The sequence below is a fragment of the Miniopterus schreibersii genome, assembly GCF_964146895.1.
Source record: "Miniopterus schreibersii genome assembly, chromosome: 16".
In the NCBI taxonomy this organism is placed as follows: Eukaryota; Metazoa; Chordata; class Mammalia; order Chiroptera; family Miniopteridae; genus Miniopterus; species Miniopterus schreibersii.
The window spans coordinates 45141793-45149579 of NC_138116.1; positions in this window are offsets into that span (position 1 = coordinate 45141793).

A 7787-nucleotide genomic window follows, 5' to 3' on the forward strand; every position below is an offset into this window, starting at 1 on the left:
ATACAGGGAATCCTCAGTAAGACTGTCTTCAGATTTCCCATCAGAAACTTTGGAGGCCAGGAGACAGCTAATATATTCAGAGTGCTAAAACAAAATAACAAAAGTCAACCAAGAATTGTATATCCAGCAAAACTGTCCTTAAAAGTTAGGGAGAAGTCAAGACATTCCCAGATAAAAGGTGAGGTAGTTCATGAGCACTGGACCTGCCCTGCAAGAACTGGTCAAGGGAGCTCTGCAAGGTGAAATGAAAGGACACGAGACAGTGCCTCAAACCCATATAGAGACATGAAGATCTAAATGAAGGTAAATGCATAGGCAATTACATAAGCTAGTAGTATTGTAGCAATAGTTTGTAACTACTTTTTGTTTTCTACAATTTAAGAAACGTACATGTAACAAAAATTATTAATGTAAAAGCTAGCATTACTGTAACCGATTTGTAACTGCAAATCTTATTTTCTACATAATTTAGGAGACTAATGCATTTAGAAGAATGAGTTTATGTTAGTGGGCACACTGTAGAAAGATGTAATTTTGTGACATCAACAATCAAAAGCGGATCAGACTCCGTCATGAATGACACAGTAACTATCCTGACCAGGAAGTTCATGACCAACGGACTACTTCAGTGGAAACAAATGGTTATTGACACCCTCCACCCTGGGAAGGCAATGTGTAAGACCACACCAGATGCCATCTTTGGATTCAGAACCCATTTTGGCAGTGTCAAAACAACCGGCTTTGGCATGATTTATGATTCCTTGGATTCCCCAGGGAAAAGTGAACCCAAACATAGACTTGCAAGACATGGTCTGTATGAGAAAACCTCAAGCAAACAGAGAAAGCTCAAGAACAGAATAGAGGAGGCCAGGGGGAAGGGCAGAGGCCAATGTTGGTGCTCCAAAAAGTGAGCTGGAGATGGGACAACAGAAGGAGTGAAGATTCTTCAGGGACTTGATCTGTGGTGATCATTAATCCTTTCATGAAAAATCTGCACAAAGAACTTTTACGTGAAAAAAACAAAAGGGGTGGGGATGGAGCTGCAAAGTTTTTGTTGTTGAAGTTAAGCTGCTATAAATTCAAATTAGATATTATACCTTTAGGATGTTAAATGTAATTATGGTAACCACAAAGAAAATAGTTACAGAATATACACAAAAAGAAATTAAAACATTTTACTACAAAAAATTAACACAGCCCTGGCTGGTTTGGCTCAGTGGTTGGAGCATCAGCCTGCGGACTGGTGGGTTTGCATTCTGGCCCAGGGCACATGCCTCGGTTGCAGGCTCCCTCCCGGCCCTGTAGGGGCGTGTGGGAGGCCACCAGTCGATGTGTCCATCTCACATCGATGTCTCTCTCCCCCTTCCACTCTGTCTGGAAAGCAATGGAAAAACATCCTTGGGTGAGGGTTAAAAACAAACAAACAAAAAACACGTGCCCAGCAGTGTGGCTCAGCGGTTGAGCGTCGACCTAGGATCCAGGAGCTTTCGGTTCGATTCCCGGTCAGGGCACAGGCCCGGGTAGTGGGCTCGATCCCCAGTCGGGGGCGCGCAGGAGGCAGCCGATCTATGCCTCTCATCACTGATGTTTCTCTCTCTCTCCCTCTCCCTGAAATCAATAAAAACATATTTTAAAAATCAAAAGCACGTGACCGAACAAAATACCATCTACAAGAGACTCACTTGATATCCAAAGGCTAGAAGAGGTTGAAAGTGAAAGGATGAAAAGAGATATTCTCATAATATTTTAAACAAAAATAAATAAATATTTTAAAAAAAATATATATTCTCTATCAATAGTCACCACAAGAGAGTGGAGTGGATATACTAATATCAGATAAAATATACTTTAAATAAGAAAAGGTTATAAGAGACAAAGAAGGACCCAATACAGCAAGAAGATAAAACAATTATAAACATGCTCAGACCATCAAAATATATGAAGCAAAAACTGACAGAATTGAAGGAGAAACAGTTCTACAATAATAGCTGAAGACTTCAATACCCCACTCACCACAATGGATGGAATAAGCAGACAAAAGATAAGTTAGGAAACAGGGGGCTTAACACAATAAACGAACTGGATCTAACAGGCACATACAGGACACGCCACCCACGAGCACACGTTCTTCTCAGCTACGTAGGGGACGTTTTCCAGGCTAGACCATGTTAGGGCACAAACTAAATCTCAGTAACTTTGAAAAGATACATAAAGCATTTTCTCTGACCACCTGAAATGAAGTTAGAAGTAACACAAAACTGGAAAATTCACAAAACTGTGGAAATTACACAACATACTTCTATGGATCAAAGGAGAAATCATAAGGGAAATTAGAAAATACTTAGAGATAAATGAAAATGAAAACATAACAAACCAAAACTATGGGACACAGTGAAAGCAGTGCTGAGGGCAAAGTTTATACATATAAATGCTTACACTAAAACAAACAAGAAATCTCAAATCAACAACCTAACTTTACAGCCTAAGCAACTAGAAAACAAAGAACAAACTAAACCCAAAGCTGGCAGAAGAAAAAAATATAATAAAGATCAGAGCACATTGAAAAGACTAATATTTAGGTTGAAAACCCTTATTTGAATAAGTTCTCAATTAAATTATTCTGCATGAAGGTTTTTTCACTTTTCAGATGAAATAGCAATATGTCCAAAATGCAGTTGGTATTCTGGCTTTTAACCTGGCAAGCTTTTGCAAAGGTGGGCTACGCGATAGACATAGTCTTCCCTAAATGTTCTTTTTGAATCTCTGGTAGGGAATGATTTCTGGGACAGCTAAGGGATCGGTGCCGTGGGTGACATCTGAGACAAGGGTTTATTCTACATTCCTGCCCTTTTTACCTGGACCACTCTCTATGTCTTGCTTCTCTCCTTTCTCTTTTTGTGATACTTAATTTCTTCACTCAACAATATTATAAAGTACCTACGGTATACCTGTTATTATTCTAGAAGCTGGAAATACAGTTCTCTGCTCTCTTGAAACTTTCTATCTTGTGAAGAAAATAACAAGTAAATAACTGGGCCCCAGGGGGTGGCTCGGTTGGGGGGAGAGTCATCCCACGCACCGAACCTTTTGGGGAGCGTATGCAAGGTAACCAATTGATGTTTCTCTCTCTCTCTAAAAATCAATAAAAATATATCCTTGTGTGAGGATTAAATAAATAAACAAACAACCTAAATAGAAATATTTACTATGATTAGGCCAAGACAGAGAGTAGTGAGCAAGAGCAGTGCGATGTTGCACAGGAGGGCGAGGGAAGGCACCGCGCTCACGGGCGGCTGAGGCCTGGATGGTAAGGAGCCGGCTCCTCTTCCCTGTGCCTTTCCCCTCACTCTGCCTACAGACTGAAAAGATTAGAAATGAGACAAACAAACTAGAGAAGAGAAAAACAACACAGAAATGCAATGAGACAAAAAGTTGGTTCTTCAAAGAGATCAACAAAATTGACAAGCCTTTAGCTAGATGACTCAAATCACTAAAATCAGAAATGATTCTACAGAAATAAAAAGGACTATGAGAGTGCTGTGAACAGTCATATGCCAACAAATTGGATAGCCTAGATGAAAGGAACAAATTCCTAGAAACATAAAACCCACCAAGACTAAATCATGAAGAAATAGAAAATTTAAATAGACCTATAGCTAGTAAGAAGACTGAATCTGTAATAAAAAATCTTCCAAGAAAGAAAGACCCTGGAGGTGATTGCTTCACTGGTGAATTCTACCAAACATTTCAAGAACTAATACTCACCCTTCTCAAACTTTTCCAAATAACTGAAGTCCGACTCGTTCTATGAAGCCAGCATCACCCTGACTAAAGCCAGAAAAGACATTATGAGCAAAGAAAAGTACAAGCCAATACCCCTTATGAACACTGATGCAACAATTCTCAAAATATAAGCAAACAGCCTGGCCAGTGTGGCTCAGTGTTTGAGCATCGACCTATGAACCAGGAGGTCACAGTTCAATTCCCAGTCAGGGCACACGCCAGGGTTTCAGGCTCGATCCCCAGTAGGGGGTGTGCAGGAGGCAGCCAATCCATGACTTGCATTATTGATGTTTCTCTCTCTCCCTTTCCTTTCCTCTTTCTGAAATCAATAATAATAATAAAATATTTTAAAAATCCAAGCAAAGAGAATTCAGCAGCATATTAAAAGAACTATACACCATGAACAATTGGGATTTATTCCTGGCATGCAAGAAGATTCAACATACAAAATCTGTTTCAACATACAAAACCCCACATGGTCATCTCAATTGATGTAGAAAAAGCATTTGACAAAATTCAGCACCCTTTCATGATAAAAGAAAAAAAAAAAGGAATAGAAGACCTCCACATAAGAGCCATAATACAGCAAACATAATTTAATAATGAAAGACTTAAAACTTTTCCTTTGAGATAAAAAATACTGTTCAACATAGTATTGGACATTCTAGTCAGAGAAATTAGGCAAGAAAAAGAAAAGGCATCCAAATGGGAAAAGACATAGTAAAATTGTTTGCAGATATTACACTCTTATATGCAAGAAATCATAAAGATTCCACAAAAAGCTGTTAGATCTAATAAGTAAATTGAGCAAAGTAGTACGATATAAAGTCAACACGCAAAAACTAACAAATCAGTTACATTTCTAACTAAAACAATTAATATTAAAAGGGAATTACAAAACAAGTCTATTTATAATAGCATTAAAAAGAATAAAATAATTAAGAATTAACTTAATGAGGTGAAGACTTGTAAAATTAAAACTATAAAAGAAATGAAAGAAGACAAATAAATGTAAACACATCCCATGTTCATGCATTCAAAAATGTAATATTGTTAAAATGTCAATATCACCCAATGCTATCTACAGATTCAATGCAATCCCTACCAAAATCCCATTGACATTTTTTGCAGAAATAAACAACCCATCCTAAAATTCACATGAAAGCTCAAGGGACTCCAATAACCAAAACCACCTTAGGAAAAAAAGAGAAAGAACAAATCTGGAGGACTCACACATCCTGATTTCAAAACTTAATACAAAGCTCCAGTAATCAAAACAGTGTGGTATTGGCATAAAACAGACATACAGACCAGTGAAATAAAATACAGCCCCCAGATAACCCCCCATATATGGTCCAATGATTTTTGACAAGCATGCCAAGACCAATTAATGGGGAACTCACAGTCTTTTCAACAAATAGTGCTGAAAATAATGAATATCTACATTCAAAAAAGTTGGAGGCTTTCTAACACCATATGCAAAAAAGTTTTTTTCTTTCCTGTTTTTCTTTTTTCCAATTAAATTTATTGGAGCGACAATGGTGACTATGAACACATAGGTTCCAGGTGTGAGCCTCTATGATACAGATCTGTACATTGCGCTGTGTGCCCACCACCCAAAGCCGTATCTTCTCCCGTCACCGAATATTAGGCCCCTTCACCCCACCCGCTTCCCTCTGGCAGCCCCGACACTGCTGTCTGTGTCCACAAGTTTCAGTTTTATGTCCCACACACGAGTAGTGAAATCATATGGGTCTTAGCTTTTTCTGACTGGCTTATTTCACTCAGCACGATGTTCCCAAGGTCCATCCATGTGGTTGCAGACGGCAGTACTTCACCCTTCCTCGTGGCTGAGTGGTGTGACCTGCGTCCACGTCCCACGGCCTCCTAGCCAGTCCTCTGTCGCAGGCACCTTGGTTGTCTGCGTATCTTGACCACCGTGAATAATGCTGCAGCGAACATAGGGGTGCGTAAATCTTTGCAAAGAAATGCTTTTAGGTAGACATCCAGGGAGGGATTGCTGGGTCACATGGTCGCTCTATTGATTTTCTGAGGAAGCTCCACACGGATCCCACAGGGGCTGTCCCAGTCTGCGTTCCCAGCAGCGGTGAGTGAGGGTTCCCTTGTCTCCACAGCCTCGCCAACACTACTTTCTTGTCTTGCTGATAAGAGCCATTCTTACGGGTGGGAGGTGGTCTCTCATTGTAGTTTCGACTTGCATTTCCCTGAGAGCCAGTGAAGTTGAGCATCTTTTCATGTATCTATTGGCTGTTCCTATGCCTTCTTGGGAGAGGTGTCTGCTCAGGTCCTCTGCCCCTTTTTGATTGGGTTGTTCGTTTGGTGTTGAGTTTTATGAGCTCTTTATGTATTTTGGAAATTAAACCTGTGTCAGACCTACTGTGTGCAAATACCACCTCCCATCTGGTTGGCTGCCTCTTTGTTTCGTTGTCAGTTCCTTTTGCTGTGCAGAAGCTGTTTACTTTGATTCAGTCCCATTCATTTATTTTTGCCTTTACTTCCCTTGCCTTTGGGGTCAAGTTCATAAAATGTTCTCTACGACCAAAGTCCATAAGTTTGGTTTCTATGTTTTCTTCTATGTAATTCATTGTTTCAGGTCTCACATTTAGGTCTTTGATTCATTTTGAGTTAGTTTTTGTACATGGGGACGAACTGTAATCCAGTTTCATTCTTTTGCATGTGGCTTTCCAGTTTTCCCAGCACCGTTTATTGAAGAGACTATCTTTACTCCATTGTGTGTTTCTGGCTCCTTTGTTGAAAATTATCTGCCCGTATACATGCAGTTTTATATCCGGGCTCTCTATTCTGTTCCACTGATCTGTGTGTCTATCTCTGTGCGAATACCATGCTGGTTTGATTAGTGTAGCTCTGTAGTATAATTTGAAGTTAGGTAGTGTGATACCTCCAACTTCATTCTTTTTTCTCAGGATTTCCTTGACTCTTCGGGGTCTTTCGTGGTTCTATACAAATCTGATGATTTTTTGTTCTATTTCTTTATAAAATGACATTGGGGTTTTGATGGGGATGCATTAAATCTGTATATTGCTTTGGGTAGTATGGCCATTTCAACCATGTTGATTCTTCCAATCCATGAACATGGGATATTTTTCCATTTTGTTGTGTCTTTTTCAATCTCTTTCAATAATGCTTTGTGATTTTCAGTATATAGGTCTTTCACGTTCTTTGTTAAGTTCATTCCTAGGTATTTTATTCTTTGGGTTGCAAATGCGAAAGGAATTGTTTTTTCATTTCTTTTTCTGAAGTTTTGTTCTTAGTATACAGGAAGGCAATGGATTTTTGGACATTGATTTTGTATCCTGCAACTTTACTGTATTTGTTTATTGTTTCTAATACTTTTTTGGTGGAGTGGGAGTTTTCTTTCTTCCTTCCCTATTTGGATGCCTTTTATTTCTTTCTCTTGCCTTATTGCTCTGGCTAGGCTTCCAGAACTATGTTGAATAAGTGGTGAGAGTGGACATCCTTGTCTTGTTCTTGATCTTAGAGGAAAAGCTTTCCATTTTTCACCATTGAGTGTGATATTAGCTGGGGGTTTATCATATATGGCCTTTATTATGTTAAGTTACTTCCCTTCTATTCCTATTTTATTGAGTGTTTTAATCATAAATGGATGTTATATCTTATCAAATGCTCTTTCTGCATCTATTGATAAGTTCACATGATTTTTATCATTTTTGTTGTTGTTAATGTGGTGTGTTACACTGATTGATTTACAAATGTTGAACCATTCTTGTGCCCCTGGAATGAACGCCACTTGATTGTGATGTGTTATTTTTTTTATGTATTGCTTTATTCTATTTGCTAGTATTTTGTTTAGAATTTTTTATTTTATTTCTTTATTTTTATTTTTTAATATGTCTTTATTGATTTCAGAGAGAGGAAGTGAGAGGGAGCGAGATACAGAAACATCAATGATGAGAGAGTCTTTGATCAGCTGCCTCCTGCACGCCCCCCACTGGGGCTCGACC